The sequence below is a fragment of the Pongo abelii genome, chromosome 8 (genome assembly GCF_028885655.2).
Source record: "Pongo abelii isolate AG06213 chromosome 8, NHGRI_mPonAbe1-v2.0_pri, whole genome shotgun sequence".
Classification (NCBI taxonomy): Eukaryota; Metazoa; Chordata; class Mammalia; order Primates; family Hominidae; genus Pongo; species Pongo abelii.
This window is the reverse complement of record NC_071993.2, coordinates 96,668,110-96,688,021: the sequence shown is the minus strand read 5'-3', so window position 1 is coordinate 96,688,021 and position 19,912 is coordinate 96,668,110. Positions and strand designations below refer to the sequence as shown.

The 19,912-nt window shown below is 37.4% G+C and overlaps 1 long non-coding RNA gene across 2 annotated transcripts in view; it reads right to left on the bottom strand.

The window, feature by feature from the left end:
- The window catches only part of LOC129048310 (uncharacterized), a 60,588-nt gene that overhangs the window by 38,440 nt on the left and 2,236 nt on the right, over nt 1–19,912 (bottom strand). For both annotated transcript variants that reach the window (XR_010141593.1, XR_010141592.1), the window contains exon 3: nt 7,030–7,225. This is a non-coding gene — a long non-coding RNA (uncharacterized LOC129048310). The remainder of the gene's footprint in view (nt 1–7,029; nt 7,226–19,912) is intronic.

The window sequence follows — 19,912 nt, the reverse complement described above, 5'->3', positions numbered from 1 at the left end:
TAGAAGTTAATGTCCTAAATTCCAACAACATAGATTAGTTTTCCTACTTTTCAACTTTGTGTAAATGGAATCATAGTGTCTATTCTTTCTGTGCCTGGATTCTTTCACTCAACACTATAGTTGAGAGATTTGAGAGATTCTCCATGATGTCCTATGAGGTGGTTGTTTGTTCACTTTGAATAATGTACTGTCATATAAATTTTTCTTTCTACCATGGGTGGATATTTGGGTTGTTTCCATGTTGGAGCTGTCATGAAAAGTATATCGTAATGAACTTTCTTGTATATTTTTTGAAGTGAGGCCTCAATCAGAAGGATTTGGGCCTCCTTTGTACATTTCTTGATGTCCTTATGTACATACACGTTAATGTTGAGTGTTCTACCTAGAGGAGGATTGCTGTCCAGCCTTAATGAATAACATTAAAAAGTTTTCCAAAATAATTGAACTAATTTGTATTTACTTGAAACTACTGCCACAATTTTTATTTGTTTAATAATGCACAGAAACCAGTCTCTTAACTCAATAAATACAAAGCTCTCCTAGAATAGGATTTCCCAAAGTGTTGAATACAAGTCCTGCCAGAGACTCTGAAAATTAAAATAGGGTTTTTGGTTCAAATAATTTTGAAAATCATTGCATATTATATTATCTTCTCAGAGAATGTACCTTAACATATTAACATCTCTGAGAAGCCCTTTATTTAAAAATAATAGGCTAAGTTTGTTTGAATGATTAGTAATTGCTTTGGCCCACAGAGCCCTTTTGAGGCTGTAACACCTGTAGATAACACAAAGATGCAGCCAGTGAATGGATTCAGGCAGCAGGAAAGGGACAGTCATCTTTTGGTGCTGTAAAGCTACAGTGCTTAATAACTGAGATGCCAATTCCCTCTTTGAGGATGGTGGTTTATTATTATTGGCACAATAATAATCTGAAAGGTGGTAATCTCTTTTATTTTTAAAAGTTTTTTGAGGTTTTCTAATATTTGACATGCCTTTTCAGCTGTTATGGATTAATCCCTAAATCAACAAATAATTACTAGTGGTCTGCTGTGCACCCAGAATTGCACTAGGTTTGTGGAATAGGTAAGATACTGCTTGCTTATTGAAAGTTACTTATAGTCTAGTTAGTGAATGCATGTGTAGTTAATACAATCACAAGTTTATCTTTTCTCAATTTTTTTTGGTAGGGATGGGGGTCTCACTATTTTGCCCAGACTGGCCTCAAGATCTCCTGGCCTCAAGAGATCCTCCCACCTTGGCCCCCCAGAGCTCTGGGATTACAGAAATGAGCCATGTGCCAGGCCACAAGTTTATATTTTATGAAACAGGAATTACCCCAATGCCTGATTAAACTTTTTTTATTTCTGATCTGATTGGCTAAAAATCAGGTATCTGATTTTAATTTGCATTCCCCTGATTACTAGTGAGACTAAGCCTCTTTTAATGTTTATTGGCCATTCTGATTTCCTCTTCTGTGAACTTATTCACATCACCCACTTTTCTTTGAATTTCTGTTTTATATGGACTTTATACAATCATATAAAACAATATTAGCAAATTATTACAAGTATATACTATCTCACAAATATAGTAAAGAGATTCTGGATACCAGTTTTTTGTTTTGTTGTAAATATCTTCTCTGAGTCTGTGGCTCATCTTTTAACTATATTTATGGAGTATTATCCTGTACAGTAGTTATATAGTTAAAGGTGATACAATATATTTCTCCTCTCTTTTGTGAGATTTTTTGTTACTTGTTTACGAAGGCTTTCCCTATAAGGAACTCATATATAAATATATTCTGCTATTAAAAAAGAAAACAGAGCAATGAAAGCAATTTAAAATAAAGCATAGATAGAAAAAATGAAATAAACAGATCATCAGTGACTGGGACATTATAAAGCAGTGTAACATATATATTAGGAGTACCATAACGGGAAGCATGAAGGGAAATAAAAATATTTTATAATACAATTTCTGAAAACCAGTGACAAAGAGAAAATCTTAAAAGCAGCCAGAGCACAAAGACAGAAGATGTACAGAAACACAAAGACGGACAACAGACCTCATGTGAAAAACTATGGAAGCCGGAAGACTGTAGAGTAACACCTTTAAAGTATTGAAAAGAATGCACTGGTGAGAAGGACTCACTTCCAGTGAGGTCAGTGACAACTGTCCTTTGTAAAGTTCACTGTAGGAAACGGTGTCATAGAATCATGTTTCTTAGTGTCAATAGGAATGACAGGACTATAAAATGGTAGAGTCCCAGTGGCAGCACCTAAATGTAAGAAGAAAAGTGAACATTATTACCACTATGAACAGCAAGGTCAGAGTGGCAGCCAGTACCTTGACCTTCAAGGTCTGTGTTAATGGCCAGTAGGTCATGGTGTTCCTATGGGCAAGATAGACAGACAGCTTTTTATGGTGTTGTCTGTCAACTGAAAAAAAAAATCAGAAACTGGCCAGCAGAAAGTTGGTATCAGCTGTCACTAAAAAATCGAGTTACCACACCCATTTTCCTATTGATAGATCCAGAGCATATTGATTGAAAAAGAAGCTGAACCCCCTTGAAGAACCCTGGAATGCCAACAAAAGTATACACACTGAAAATCCCTCCAATCCTTTCTCAATGGGTCTGTGACCAGAGTAAATGAATGGTGGTGGGGGCAGGAAGGGAAGTGAGACCTTTTCAGGATTTGGGATGCAAGATCTGGGTCACACAGGGGGACCTGAAATACAATGACCTGCTTATTAGAGTAGGCACATATGGAAGCCAGGTGATATATGACTTTCTGACCCAATCCTCCTCACAGAGAGTCTAGACCCGTCCTGTGGCTATTTCTCCAATACCTCAGTGTATAGTTGGAACTAGATATACCCAGTGCCTAACAGAAAGTTCACATTGGTTTTTTGTTTTGTAAAATAAGGGCCACCATGCTAGGAAGAGCCAAACAGAAGCTCATGTAATTGCTCTCCCAAGCCAAAATACCAAATCAAAATCAATACTATATTGTAGGAGTACCTTCAGAGATTGAAGCCGTCATCAAAAGTTAAAGGATGCAAAGGTGGTAGTCACATGATAGCTCCACTTAACTTCACTGTAAAGCACATTTAAAAAATGAATCATGGCAAATGACAGTGGAACATTGTGGTACCTGCAATTACAGCTGCCATGAGGGATGAATTATCCTAACCGGCACAAAACAACACGGATTCTGGAACTTATTATGAAGTTCTTGATGTGGCATATGAGCTTCTGTCAATCCCTGTTGATAAGGAGTTCAAAATTGCTTTGCTTTTTGGTGGAAAGTACAGCACTGTACATTCACTGTCTTGTCCCCAAGCAAGTCAACTCCTACACTGTCATAATAGTGTTGATGGCTATTGTGAAACCTTGGTTCTTGTCTTCTGATATGGTTAGGCTTTCTGTCCCCACCCAAATCTCATCTTGAATTTTAATCCCTATAATCCCCATAATCCCCAAGTGTTAAAAGAGAGACCACTTGGAGGTAATTGAATCATGGGGGCAGTTTCCCCGACGATGTTCTCATGATAGTGAATGAGTTCTCATGAGAGCTGATGGTTTTACAAGGGGCTCTTCCCCCTTTGCTCAGGACTTCTCTCTCCTGCCTCCTTGTGAAGAAGGTGCCTTGCTTCCCCTTTGCCTTTCACCATGATTGTAAGTTTCCTGAGGCCTCCCCAGCCATGCAAAAATGTGAGTCAATTAAACCTCTTTCCTTTATAAATTACACAGTCTCAGGCAGTTCTTTATAGCAGTATGAAATGGACTGCTGGGTGGAGTGGCTCACACCTGTAATCCCAGCACTTTGAGAGGCCAAGGCAGGTGGATCACCTAAGGTCAAGAGTTCGAGACCAGCCTGACCAATATGGTGAAATCCCATCTCTACTAAAAATACAAAAATTAGTCGAGTGTGGTGGCACGTGCCTGTAGTCCCAGCTACTTGGGAGGCTGAGACGGGAGAATTGCTTGAACCTGGGAGGCAGAGATTGCAGTTAGCTGAGATCATGCCACTGCACTCCAGCCTGGGTGACAGAGTGAGACTCTGTCTCAAAAAAAAAAAAAAAGAAAAAGAAAAAGAAAATGGACTAATACATCTTATCAGTTTAAAAGAATTTAAACAAGAGACACACAGCAAAGGAGATGAAGCATAGAGCAATTGATTGCAAAGGAGAAAGAATATTTTGAAAGTTAATGGCAGAATCGACAGTACACCCTGAGAAAGGATTCAGGGCAGGCTGCTCATAAGGATGAGACAGCAAAGACTGACACTAGGAAGGCTCCTTTATGGGAGCCTTACATAATTATTCATAAGGGGGTGGGAAAAGGTGTTGCTAGTAAGCATGTTATGGGGGGTCCTCTAGGTGTACATGCATAGTAGCTGTACATGCATGTTCATATATTGCATGTCTCATTAACATCTTAAATCTCCACCCAGGGGTGTGTTTTTTACTATTATAATGAGCAAAGTGTCAGTTTGAGGACAGGTAAAATCAATATGTGTGTGTTTTCTACAGGGGAAACTCCTTACTGGAGATAGCTTTGCTTGAATGAGCTTGACTACAATGCAAATGCTGAGGTTAATTGTGTTCACTGTAAGGTCACCATGGTTGTCCCAAGGACATGGTTACTTCCTTAACTACCTATCCTACCTCAATAGAGTCAAAAAGGACATTGATTATCTCTATTTTATTTTTTTTTTTTGAGACAGAGTCTCTCTCTGTCGCCCAGGCTGGAGTGCAGTGGCGTGATCTCGGCTCACTGCAACCTCCGCCTCCAGGGTTCAAGTGATTCTCCTGCCTCAGCCTCCTAAATAGCTGGGACTACAGGCGCCCGCCACCAAGCCCGGCTAATTTTTTGTATTTTTAGTAGAGACAGGGTTTCACCATGTTAGCCAGGATGGTCTCGATCTCCTGACCTCGTGATCTCTCCACCTCGGCCTCCCAAAGTGCTGGGATTACAGGCATGAGCCACTGCGCCCAGTCAATTATCTTTACTTTCTACAGAACATCATGCTAGTCCACTATGTATATTGATAAAATAATGTTAATTGGCCTTGATGACAGCTGACTAGTGGCCAAAAGAACTGGAACACCCAGGTCAGAACTGTTGTCAAATGCCATCTTTTTCCAGCAGGCAAAAAGCTATGACTTTAGGCAATTTATTTAACCTTGTTGTGTTTCATTTTTTGTCTCTAAAATGGAGGTAACAGGACATATGTTAAAGAATTATTAAGAGAATGAAATGAGACAATATATATAAATATACTTAGTTTTTAATGTCTGGCACATAGCAGATACTAAAAAAATCCAACTAGTTAAATAAATGGAAGCTACTTATATTGAGTTTTGTAAAAGACTTACAGAGAAAATCTATTTCAGGGCGTGTGTGTGTGTGTGTGTGTGTTCCTTGTAAAGTTTCTGTGTGTTTTAACTCATATTTTTCATGGGTTTTACTACACTAAAACCAGAATCTTGTTTAAGAAAAACACTCAAAAGAATGACAAATGTGGCTCCCAATTGTAACCTTCAGGCATTTGTTGAGTGTTAATCTCCAGTCATTTTTATTTAAATTGAAACTTCTTTAAGCTAATGTAACTCCAGTCAAGTTACATCCATAGAAGACAAACTGTTTTTAAACCGCCTTTGAATGTCAAAGAAATTTCTCTACATAAGGCACCAGCTACCTAAAATTAACAGACCCTCTTCTAACATGTTAAAGTAGAATAATTTTAAACCCAAATAATTCCTTCACATATATTAAACGCTTTCAGAATATTATAAATCATTAACCTTGTAGTTCAAAAATAAACTTTCATGTTTAAAAACAAAAGATATTATTCTGTTCTTCAGAGCCAATATTCCAACAGCATGCTATTTCTGCAAAGACATACTTCTAATCACCAATTTCAAAGATTAGTGAAAGCAGATTGTTTACTCGTAAATCCCAGTGTAGGTGGTCAGCAAGTCACAACAAGAAATATAGATAATTTACATAGAGAAACAGGAAAAAAAGTCAACCTTTTCATGAATTTGAAATGCTTGAAGAAAACCTACACTGGGGTGCTTTTAGGGGTGGGAAATGGTATAATTAAATTCAAATCAGTTATTTGCCTTGCAACTGCTGAGCAGGTAGAGAAAAAAATTATCTCCACCTCAAAAATGGTTTCAGGGTTGTAAAGTTAAAAAAAATTAAATATGTTTAAATGGAATAAAACAATACCATTAATACTCTAAATTAGGATGTGAAATGCTCTTAGAGTTTTGACATTTGTAAATTATCACTTGTGGCAAAAGTATCTAAACAGTGGTACTCAAATATTTTTTCATGTCTAAACCTAAGGACACACTTCCAAATGTAAGAGTGGATCTCAAAGGTATTAAAACCTATAAGAATATTTAGAATGACAAAGTTCCTCAAGTGATTCTGATATGCCCTTCTCCTAGGTGGCGTATTCTCACATACTAATTGCCCTTGAGAATCACTGATCAAAATCCTGCAAAACAAACTGTATATACCAAAACATATTATAGCAAGAATTATAGATTTTTTAAAATCTTGGAATCATATCTTTAAATATACAAAGTACTAAATGGGAAACATCACACAGACCTGGCCCCTGGGTGGGAAGCCCTAGTTGTTAAAAATTCTCCTGCTTAATGAGCTGGAAAATCTGCCTAGTTTCATCTTCCTAGTATAGCTCCTAAGTGTACTCATTATTCTACACAAAAGAGCTTCAAATTCTTAAACATAATGCAATTTTAGGAGAAAAAAGCATGGCTTTGGAGTCAGAGTCACTTAAGATTCACATTTCAATTATTAGCTCTGTAACTTTGGGAACATGACTTAACTTCAATAAACTCAATTATATAATCTGTGAAATTGTAATAATAAATACCAAATGACAAATAATCATTTATCTTCATCATTTAAATAATGATGGTAAATAAATGCAAGATTGTGAAGAATTAAATGAGATAATATAACAAAAATGTACAGCATAAATACCTTTGACCATTCTTCATCTGCTATAATTTCCAATCATACAATCTCCTTCCTCCTGTTCCAATGCTCTGATTGAACCACTCATCTTATGGTGCATCTGAATTAGAAGGGGAATCACCTAGCATGTTCAACAGGTGTAGAAAGGAGGGTCTATGGCTGGTACCCTTTCATTCCAGACACGGGAGTCAGCAAAATTTTTCTGTAAAGCAAAATACTAAATATTTTAGGCATTGAGGGCAACATACAGTCTATGCTGCATATATTTTTGTTTTTGCTTTTGTTTTCGAATGGCCCTATGTCAAAGACAAAATGCACCAGACAATTAAGGCAATGATTTCATTCAAGCTATTGGAATAAGGTCAATGTTACTTCATGAAGAACATCTCAAAAAAAAAAGAGAGAGAAAGAGAAAGGGACCTGTGGTAAACAAGGTAAACAAGGTAAACAAAGGAATCATCCTTGAGTTTTACGGTAGTTTTGAGGAAGGGTGGAAACAGGTGTTATCTTGGAATATCTCAGAGTAGGCTGGTCATCTGCAATTCGCCTCAGAAAACAAAAGCGTGCAGAGATTGTTTAATATTTGCTTTTGCCCAGAAGAGGGTTTGATGTGAAGTTCATTCCACATTGTCACCTTTAAAGACTTAAAAATCACTCTTAGATTGTGGGCCAGAGAAAAACTGGCCGCTAGCCAGATTTGGCTCTCAGGAGTATACTTTACTCCACCTTTTTCCAAAGAATTGTTAAATTAACAGCAGCCCATCCTATCATGCACACACTCACCCTCAATCTGCCTTACCCAAGCACTACATATAAATAATCATTTGACATTTGATGAGTTTTTACCATGTCCCATCACTATGCCAGGTGCTTTATGTGCACTATCTTATTTAATCTTCACAAATAATTCTGAAGTAGGTACTATTTCAATCCCATTTTATGGAAAACAAGTCTGGAGTGTAAAAAGGTAACAAAATGTGCTCAGAGCCATCTGGTGGACAAGAACAGGGCCAGGCTCCAACCCACATGCCTTTAACTCAAAAGCCACGTCCCTTAAACATGAAGTAGTTTGTTCTCTTCTAAGTCCTTTTAATCGTTTGATCAGTCAATTGTCTCAACTCCTGACTTTCCTTTGCTATATAGACTCAGCCCAAATATGGCTAGGTTGGGTTTCTTTTTTCTTCAATTTAACAGATGCAAAACCTTAAAATGACTTCAATTTGAAAACATAGTTCTTTATGTCTTTAAACAAGTAAGAATTTGGTACATAATGCATTCACTCAGTTACTAAATTCAGAGAACAGCATGTGACGAAAGTCCCAAAATGCTCTGTAATTCTTGCCAAAACATCTTGGGTTCAGAGCTGGATTTACAGAAAATGTAAGATATTTATGAGCATTATTTGTAGGAAAACATTGCCCTCAGCAGGTTATAAAATGTTATCAGTGTTCCTGATTCTAGTCATATGTTTCTCAGAAGAATTGAATTCATCAGAGCTGAGCTGCTATGCTTGGCACAATACCAAGTCATAACAGCTTTAGTTCAGAAGGGAACTGGATGCAATTATCTCTAAGCTTTTTTCTGATACCTACCAAGAAAGAAAGCTGCCCTGTGAGTAATGGCCAAAGCATAGCTGTCCAGAGCCACCACCAGGCTAATTGGACATCACCTCTAGAAAGCGTCTGTATAAAATGGCACACCCAAGTGAGCATGAAAAAGAGAATTATATTCTCAGGCTCTACAGAAAAGAAAACTATGTTGGGATCTTTGTTTTGCCAGGAAGCTAGTGCGTTATGTGTTTTACTCAGACTCTTTGGGTGTAAGTAGCAGAAACCAACTCAAGCTAGCTAGAAAAAAAGACATGAGGGGACATTGCTAAGAGATACAAGAGAACATCATGGAATCCATAGTGTAGCTGGGTCTGAAGAAAGAACTGGATGAAAGACAGGAAGGGCATTAGGGTTCTCTTTCCATCTCTCATTTGTGCTGATCTTTGTACAACCTTCATGATTCTCTCCGTTCACTGGGTTTCTTTGCTTCCCAATCCCCATGGTAAGAAATATATCTACCCTGCAGCTCCCAAGTTAACAAGTAATGGTCCAGCCAAGTAAACAGTCTCATTTCTAAATTCCTAAGAGATTTTTCCATACAAGTGTTCCTTGACTTATGAAGGGGTTACATCCTGATAAACCTATCATAAGTTGAAAATATCTTTAAGTCAAAAATGCATTTAATACACCTAACCTACCAAACATTAGACTAACTTACCTTAAACATGTTCATAACACTTACATTAGCCTACAGTGGGAAAAATAATCTAAGACAAAGCCTATTTTATAATAAAGTGTTGAAGAGCTCATGTAACTTATTGAATACTGCAGATTTTGTCAAAATTGCTGCAGTCTCACACCATAATAAAGTCAAAAAATCTTAAGTAGAAGCATCATAAGTTGGGGACCATCTGTATCAGGTTAAGTTTCTATACTTCATTCAGTCAACCCAGAACAAGAGACCTAGGGTCACACAGACAAAAATTGCAGCATGGAAACATATCCTTATGAGTCATGGAGGAAAGAGAGAGAAGGCTAATTCCCTAAGAAAGAGATGTTTATTAGCTTCTCAGCTGCACAAGCAATTCCAAAAGAATCTGTGCACTAGGTACTTCAACATGTGTTAATTGAGAACTTACCAGGCTCTCAAGTTGGTAAAGCTACGCTGTGAAAATTATCATACCACCTCTGACTGCAAAGTGAACACACTTTCTCCTCCCTGCTGACTCAAAGGTAAGGAATATCATATGAACCAAGCTGGAAACTGCAGGAACCGTGAACTAAAAACCAACATGCAAACATAAATACACAAATTCATTTATTCTACAAATACTGTCCTGACAATTCTGATGTGCCAGGATCTATGCTAGGTGCCAGGTTTCAGATAGTGAATAAGATGAACATGGTTGCAGTCCACACTAAGCTTAGTTCCAACCCCAGGAGACAGCTGCATACTGAGGTTCAGAAAAGCCTCTGAAAAAAATATGTACTTAGAAACAAGACTCAAGGACACATGCTCATTGTTAATAGTTATTACCTCTAAGAGGTAGGATTACAGGTGACTTTTACCTTTTTTCTTCTTTTTACTTAACTCTTCTCCACTTTTCCAACATTAAATGGGTAATTCTTGCATAATTATAATAAAAAAGAAAGACCCTAAATAAACAAAAAGTAAAAAAAAAAATTGTTTTCTAACCTACCGAAGGAGAGAGATCCCTTAAGCTAGGAGCAAATACTTCCATTGTCAAGTAAAATACATAATAAAAGCACCCCTTGCAAAAGGAACATGTTCAAGTTCACACTTGATGCAAGCTCTTTTTCCAAGAGCATTTTTGCCTGGAATCAACAGTGGATGGGAGAACAGGTACCCATGGAGGTACCTTCTAATAATTAATAAAACCACTGCTGGATGTTCTCACTTCTCTGTGGTAGCTAAAAAGAGCAGAAGGATGGACACCACAGGCTGAAAAGTGTAGTCAGGGTGGGCAAGGGGCTAGGGAAATAGTTAATGGCTACCAAAAAAAGTTAGAAATAATAAATAAGACCTAGTAGTTGCTAGCACAACAGGGTGAGTATAGTTAAAAAAAAAGAAAAGAAAAATTTTAATTGTACATTTTTAAGTAACTAAGAGTATAATTGGACTGTCTGAAACACAAAAGATAAATGCTTGAGGTGATACTCTATTTACCCTGATGTGATTATTATGCATTGGATGCCTGGATCAAAATATCTCATGTAACCTATATACATATACACCTACTATGTACCCATGATAATTTAAACTTAAAAAGTTAAAAAAAAAAAAAAGAATTATTGTCGGTGAAAGATCCATCTTTACCTCTTTGACTCCCATCCCTGAGGTATTTATAGGATATTTTGCTAAAAACAGAAATGTGAACTAATGGAGACCATAAAACAGAGTGACTTAAGGAGAGCCCTTTGGCAACAAGCTGATTGCTTGGAGAAAAGTGAGGAAACCAAATAAGAGACTGCTTCAGTGGTCCAGTTCCCATGGGGATTCATCATCTCTAGAAAGATTTTTATCAAAAAACAAACAAAAAAAAAAAACAACCTCTTGTAGCAATAGCCTTTATCATGTCCCAGAGGGGGAAGTAGGTCAAAATGGATGGCCTTTCTCTAACAGCCTTACAGCCTTTGAAAGCCAGGTTGGCTTCACTACCCTTCTTACAAAAGCACTTTCCCAATGAAGATGAAAAAGGGAGGACAGGAAGCCAGGTGAGAGGTCTAGGGCTGGAGTTTCTGACAGCCAGCATAGAACAGGCAGCCACATCCACTGCAATGTCATGCACAAATCAGAAAGAGTGGAACATCATCACCCAGATGTCTAAAAGAGAGACTTTGGACACCATCTTGAATTATTTTCCTTCCCTTACTTTTCACATCACATGATTCATTGAATTCTGCCTAGTCTACCCCCTACACATCTCTTGAATCTATCACTTCTCTCCAATCTCATGCCGCCATCATAATCCAAACCACTATTCTCTTTCACCTAGATTCCAAAAGTTTCTACTCCTCTCTCCTACCTTTCCCCATCTCTAGACTTCCCCTGCCCCCCACCCCCAAAAACCTTTCTCCACTCTATAGCCAGGAGGATCTTTCTAAACACACAACTGATCAGGTCACTGTTCTGCTTGAAGTCACTCAGAAGCTCCCACTGCATTTAAATTAAAGACCAAATTCCTTCACATGGCTTAGAGAAGGCCTCTAGAATCTCACTTCAGTGGTCTCTCCCCAATTCTCTCTCTGCCCCTTTCACACCCTCAGCCATATCGAACTACTTTGAGATCCTTGAACATGTCCTGCTGTCTCTCACCTCCAGGCCTTTGTGCATGTTGGTTGCACTGCCTTAAACATTTTCTTCACTTTCCTTACCCGTATGATTTTTAGTTTCTGCTTAAACATCTCTTTCTCTAGAAAACTTTCCAAGCTCCCTAAACCTGTGTTAGATGTCCCTGCTATGTGCTCCCATGGTCCCTTGCATGTCCCAGGGTACAACCTCCATGAAAGCAGGAACCTCATCTGTTCTAGACAGATATCAAATATATCCAGAGTGTTGATGACAAACCAGGTACTGAATAGGTGCTTATGGCCCAGGCTGAGATCTATCTGTGTATCTCTCTTTCCCTCAAGCAGAAATCTTTCCAGAATCTTCTACCACTCAGCCCTCTCCCCCCACACACACACACAAAATTTCCTGCTTCTCACTATCTTCTGGGTATAGGTTTTCCTCAGCATAAACATTAACATAGTCACCTCAGAATGGGCCCACCACAGCTAGGGGAAAGACTTCTAATCTACCCTCATGCATCTTTACCGAGTCTCCTGGCTGCTCCCCCATCCCCAAGGCTAGATGTTTTATACAGCACCTTAGATAGCCCCTGGATTGGAAACAGCTCTGCTCCTGAAATAATAAATAGCTCTGACTTTGTAAACATCCCTGAAGCCATTAAAAGCTCCCAATGTCTCAGGAACGGATTCGGGAGTATAATTTGTATACTCACATAAGGTTGGGGTTAAATAAGGTCTCCCGTGTCAACCAGTCCAGCTCTTACACTTTCTAGTCAAGGAAAGTGATATAGGAAGATGTGTCTTGCCTCAGGTCATAAACCTTCAAAATAAAGAAACTGGGGGAGCCAAGACTAGAATTCATGACTTTTTACACTTCCAGATGCACCAGGATTTCTCCTAAAAGAAAACATACCAATATGAACTTACTGCCCAACATGCTCCCTGAATTTTCAAGACCCACATTTCCACATAGGGTGCTCTCTCCCTAGTGCACGATATATATAGATCCCTGCTGTCCTTAGGATCCGCTCTCCTTGACCTCAGCATTGCAAGCAGGTTAATTCTAAAAACATTTTCTGATTGACAGAAATATTTTGCTGAAAAGTAATACAATTAAGGTACACCCTGAAAAACCAATTTGAGGCTGATTCTACCAAATTAACCTTTCTGAACAAATTGACAGGTCACTTCAGGAAAATCACCAGTTAATCTGTTTTTTTTTAAACTGAATTCTCAAAGATAGAATTGACTGCCTCTTTCACCAAGGGCTGTCTTTTGTCTTAATATCATACTGGCTCACTGTCAATAAAAATGAAACATTTTATTTCTCGAATCTTCATCCTCAATTGGTTTATCTTATGCTCCAGTGGGTAACATTTCTACTTTTTGAGACTTTTGAGAGTTTAAATGGCTTGTATCATTTTGCTTGGGATTTTTGTTTTCTCTAGAACTGAAGGAGAAGTGAATTTCACTTACCAGTAACAGAGTAAGTATTTCTGGAATCTGCTCAAGTTTGCACATAGAACTTAGCATCATCTTGATTATTTAAAAATTTAGCTGTGAACATAAATATCTAAATATATCTGCCTACACATATAGACAACTAATTTCCTCAAGAATTAAATATGAAGATTTATTTATTTGTTCATTCAAGGAATATTTTATTTAGAAATAAATATGTTCTCAGTGGTTCTGTGCTAGTGGTAATATTTAAAAGATTGATACAACAAAGTCCGTGTCCTCAAGTAACTTACTACCTAGAGAACAAAAGACAGTCAACTAAGCAAACACCAGATGCAGTAGATAGGAAACAGAACAATCTCTCCATGTCTCATTACAAAATCTTTATCACCCATTAGTCCAGAGAGGGGTGAAGGAGGCCTCTATCATTCTGGTCTGAAATACTGGCACACAGTAAGAAATAGCATGCCCAGTGATGCTAGGTCTAGTTTGTGGAAAAAAAAAAAAAAAAAAAAAACTATAACTTAGATGTTTATATTTAGTCCTATGTCAACTTTTCCCTCTCGCCACTCTCAGCTCCAGCTATAAAATTATTCCTCCATTGCCACTTGACATTAATGAGAAATAATAATAATAGCTAACATTTATTACTACCAGGCAGGCACTGCACTATGTTCCTGACATATCGTAGTGCATTATATCCTAATGGCAACTACTAGATAGCATCATCATTATCCTCATGTCAGTATAATAAATGGAGAAACATAAAGGCTAAAGAATTTGCACAAAGAATTTGGACTCAGGTAATCTGCTCAGTATCCAATGTCTATACCATCATTATTTACTGGAACTGATACACTAAATCATTTCTCTGACCAAAAACTAGTTTATGGTGTCCCACTTCCCACCCCTTTCCCCTCAAAAGCTATTTTCATTTTAAAGAACGACTTGATTTAAAAGCCTTCTGCACAGCAAAAGAAATAATCAGCAGAGTAAAAAAAACAATCCACAGAGTAGGAGAAAATATTTGCAAACTATATATCTAACTAAGGATTAATATCCAGAATCTACAAGGAACTCAAACAAATCCGCAAGAAAAAATAATAATAATCCCATCAAATAGTAGGCAAAGGACATGAGTAGACAATTCTCAAAAGAAGATATACAAATGGCCAAGAAAAATATGAAAAAAATGCTCAACATCACTAATTATCGGGGAAAGACAAATTAAAACCACAATGAGATACCACCTTACTCCTGCAAGAATGGTCATAATTTAAAAATCAAAAAATAATAGATATTGGCATGGATGCGGAGAAAAGGGAACACTTTCACACTGCTGGTGGGAATGTAATGAGTATAACCACTATGGAAAATAGTATGGAGATTCCTTAAGGAAATGAAAGTGGAGCTGCCATTCGATCCAGCAGTCCCACTACTGGATACCAATCCAAAGGAAAAGAAGTCATTATATGAAAAAGACACATGCACACACGTTTAGAGCAGCACAACTCGCAATTGCAAAACATGGGCCCAATCTAAATGCCCATCAACCAATGAGTGGATAAAGCAAATGTGGTATATATGCACCATGGAATACTACTCAGCCTTAAAATTGAACGGAACTATGGCCTTTGCGGCAACTTGGATGGAGTTGAAGGCCATTATTCTAAGTAATGTAACTCAGGAATGGAAAACCAAATACCATATGTTCTCACTTAATAGTGGGAGCTAAGCTATGAGGAGGCAATGGCATAAGAAGGATATAATGGACTTTGAGGACTTGGCAGGGAAGGATGGAGGACTACATATTGTAGTAAAAGACTACATATTGGATACAGTGTTCACTGCTCGGGTGATGGGTGCATGAAAAACCTCAGAAATCATCACTAAAGAACTTATCCACGTAACCAAAAGCCACCTGTACCCCCAAAACTATTGAAATTAAACAAATAAATAAAAATTAAAAAGAAGGACTTGAATCCATTGTGTTGGAATGTCAGGCATTGTGAAATGATAAGGGGACAGCACACCCAGAGATGCTACTATGAGGTCCTCCAGCCTATTGAAAAAAAACTCTATCTTAGTTGTTTATATTTCGTCCTATCTCAACTTCTCCCTCTCTCAACTCCCAATGCCTGGGAACAGACCCTGACACTGTCCCTAAAAAGCACCAAACAGTCATTTGGCATGTACTTTTAAGAAGCAGGGAGCTGAACAAATTAAGCTTTAGATTAATATGCAAATGACTCACATAACAATTAAAAAGGAGTCAAAGTCTGTTCCTGACTCACTTTCATCCCCTCTTGAGAGCTGAGAATTAGGCTCCAAACACCCTGCCATAAGCCCAGTAATCTCAGCAATTACTGTGCACACATAAGTGGCATGAGTCATCCCAGCTCATGCAAGATGAAGAGTCTGAGGTAACAATCACATTTTTAAGGCACTTTAAACTTTTTCAAGTAGGGCTCTGTTTTGTTTTTTTAACTTTCACTGAACTTCTTCCCAAGTTAAAAGGATAGCTATAATAATACCTATCCTAAAGATAAACTCAGAACCAGCCAAGCATTACCCCACATAACATGACTACCAAATGCCAGAGCCTTACTCTTGCTAGGCACAGCTCTTCCTATAACTTGCTTTTCTCCCTGTGAGCTGTTTCTCATCCTCCAAAACCCAACACAAATGCCACCTTTTCTGAGAAGACTTCCCCCAGGAGGAATGAGTCACTCTCATCTTCTGTGTGCTCTCAAAACAGTTTGTAACACACCAAATATCTCTTGTAGCCCTTGTGTATTGGTTCTGGTTGGAGGGACCTCTTTTATACATCAAGAGTGCTTAGTATAGCACAGGGGTCGGCAAACTGCAGTGTGCAGACCAAATCTGGCCCACTGTTCCTCTATAGCCCTTGAACTAAGTATAGTCTTTATAAAGAGTTGTGAAGAAGAGGAAGAAGAAGAAAAAAAGAAAGGCAGAAGAAGAAAGAAGAAGGAGGAGCAGGAGGAGGAGGAAGGAGAAGGAGGAGGAAGAGGAGGAGGGGGAAGAGGAGGAGGGGGAAGAGGAGGAGGGGGAAGAGGAGGAGGAGGAAGAGGAGGAGGGGGAGGGGGAAGAGGAGGAGTAGGGAAAAGGAGAGAGAGAAGGAGAAGGAGAAGGGGAAGGAGAAGGAAGAAGAGAAAGAGGAGGAGGAGAAAAAAGAAAAAGAACATGTGACAGAGTCTGTATGTGACCTGCAAAGCCTAACATATTTCCTATCTAGTCCTTTACCAGGATAGCAGGGGCCCAATCATGGATCACTATGTAAATTTATTGCTGATCAGGCCCTAACCTACCTTTCTAGCCATCTCCTCAGTAAATCTTATGCTCCAGACATATAGAACCAATAGAATTTACCAAATATTTTGGACTTTTTCACACCTCAATATTCTTTGCCCATGATCAGTTTTCCCTTTTGGCTTGCCTGATAGTGTGTGTCTGTGTGTGTGTATGTGTGTGTGTGTCTGTGTGTGTGTGTGTGTGTGTGTACACATTGGCCCCGTTTCATTAACCTATTGTTGCTATGGCTGGTTTCATTTTCCTTTTCTTTGTTATTCGGATAGAGTTTACATGCAGAGGAATGCACTAAACTTAAGTGTGCAGCTCAAAAACATCTGCTAAAAAACATACATCTCTATCAAGACAAAACTTTTCCAACACCCCAGAAAGTTTCCTCATATCCCTTCCCCATTGGTCTCATCCCCTACCCTAAGCCAAGAGACAACTAGTAGTCTGCATTTCTGTCTCCACAGATTCATTTTGCCTGCTATGGAGCTTCATGTAAATGTAATCATACAGTATTTACTCTTTAGTGACCATTTTTTTTTTACTCAGCATACTATGTGAGACTCATCCAGTGGCTCATACCAGTTCACAGGAGCTGAATGCTAAATTTTCAAAAACTTTTAGAGCTGGTTGTTAAAAACAACTATCATCAAAAATTAAATTATATAAACTTACAATTAAATGACACTTTAAAAACAAAAATAATAATCAAAAGACATTATTTCCTAAGTATTTCCGACATTTTATTACATATTCTCTTGAAGTTACTTACAACCATTATATCTGTATAATGGTATGCTACTGAGCACCTCTTCCCAATTCCACGTTTCATAGGTAGCTTGAAATGGGCCATAGTGTGAGTTATTACAGCATGGAAATCAGCAAACACTACAAATAAGGACTTTTTAAAGTTATCAACAATAAATTTAAAGCTAGTTAAACATTTATCATTAGGTCTTTCTATGTTGTCACATGTATCAATAGCTCCTTCATTTTTATTGCTGAATAGTAGTCCATTGTATGATCATATTGCAATTTCTTCTTATTGTTTGAAGAATATTTTTGTTGCTAATACTTTTTTAGTATGAATAAAGCAACTACAAACATTCTTCTGTAAGCATTTCTGTTGCCTTGTGCTCCCATTTATTTTGGTAAATGCCTTGGAGAGTCGAAGGATAGGTATATGCTTAACTTTATAAGAAACTGACACACTTTTTCCAAGGAGGTTATGCAATTTCATGGTTCCACAAGCAACACTGAGAGTTTCAGTTGCTTCACATTCTTAATTACATTGGCGTCATCAGTTTCTCCTTTCTGCCACTCTATTACATGTGTAGTAATACCCCACTGGGGTTTTAATTTTTATTTCCTTGATGATTAATAATTTGAGAATTTTTCATGTGTTTATGGGTCATTGTATATTTTTTACTATGAATTTTCTGGCCAAGACTTTTGCAGTTTGGGAGGGTTGTTTTTATTTTTTTTAATATTGAGAAGTATAAGTTCTTTACATATTCCCAAAAGAAGATTTTTACTAAATATTTTTTACTATTTTCTCCCCTGTTAATGACATATCTATTCCTATTATTGATGTCTTTTGATAAAGAGAAGTTTTAAATTTTTCTGAAGACGAATATTTATCAATTTTGTCCTTTTTGGATTCTGCTTTCTGTGACTTTTCTTTTCCAGAAAATATTTGTCAACCCAAGTTATGAAGATTTTCTCCTATGTTTACTTCTAGAAATTTAAAGATTTGGTTTTCATATTTAGGCCTATGATCCATTTTGAAATAATTTTTGTGGATGGTATAAGTGAGGTAGGAAGCAAGGTTCATTTTGTTTTTCTTGAGAGATAGTCATTTCTTCCAGCACTATTTTCCATTAAATTCTTTTGGTAATTCAGAAATTAGTTGACTATATTAATGTAGGTCTATTTCTGATTTCTATCCATTCCATGATTCATTTGCCTATCCCTACATCAATATTACACTGTCTTGTTTACTGTAAGCTTTATGGTAAGTTTTAAAACAACTTTTTTCTGTTGTCTTTCAAAATTTGTTTATGCTAGGTCTTTTGTATATCTACATAATTTTTTAGGTCAGCTTGTTAATTTCTAAAAAGAAAAGTCTTGATATTTTGATTGAGATTGCATTGATCAATTTGGGGAGAATGGACATCTTAATAATATTGTGTTTTATGATTCATGAACATGCTATAATATCTCTTCATTTATTTAGGCCTTCTTTAAGTCTCTCTATAATATTTCTTACTTTTTAGCAGAAGGCTCTTACATAGTTCTCATTAAATTTGTCCTACAGTACTTTTTTATGCTGTTACAAATGTTGTGGTTTTTAAAGGTTATTTTCCAGTTGTTCATTGCTAGTATATAGAATTACAATTAATTGCATCACGATCTTGAACCATGAGGCCTAGCTACATTCACTTACTGCTTCAATTTTTCACTTTTTTTTTCACTTTTGGTAGATTCCTTAAAATTTTCATTGCAGACAATCACACCAAATGTGAACAAAGCCAGTTTTACTTCTTTTCCAATCTGTATGCCTTTTGTGCCTTATTGCACTGGCTAAGACCTCCAGGACAGTATAGGAAAAAAAGATGATGAGAGCAGACATCCTTGCCTTGTCCCCAATCTCAGTGGAAAAGTGTTCAGTTATTCATTATTAAGTACAATGGCAGATGTAGGCTTTTCATAGATGCTTTTTATCAAACTGAGGACATTTCCTTATATTCATATTTTTCTTACTAGAGAAATATGAAAACTGAAATAGCAAGTAAATCTACCACAGACAGATATTGCTCAACTTTCAATGCTTTGTCCAGCACTTCAAATTTGCTAAAAAAAGGTTATTGTTGAAAAAATGAATGAGTGACCGAACAGAGAAAAAAATATTTAAACTCTACTTCCAGAAATAAAGACTCTGCCCAAGATGTACAACCAAGCAATAATCATCTCTTTCATTTGGGGGTACTTCAGGGTTCTCAAAGGAATTTCCCATGCAGTGTCACCTATCAGTTCCCCATCAGGGTATCATCAAATGATCTACCTTGGAACAATGAGAAACAGTCTTTGCTAAGCTTCTCTGTTCAACACAGACTGTATCAAAATCTAGAGAACTCAGAGAAGATCCACAGGAGAGCAACAAAAACAGAAATTAAACAGGCTTTCCGAGGAGAGATTAAAAGAATAGGAATTGCTTCAGTTAGAGGAGTGGAAAGTGACTATAAATT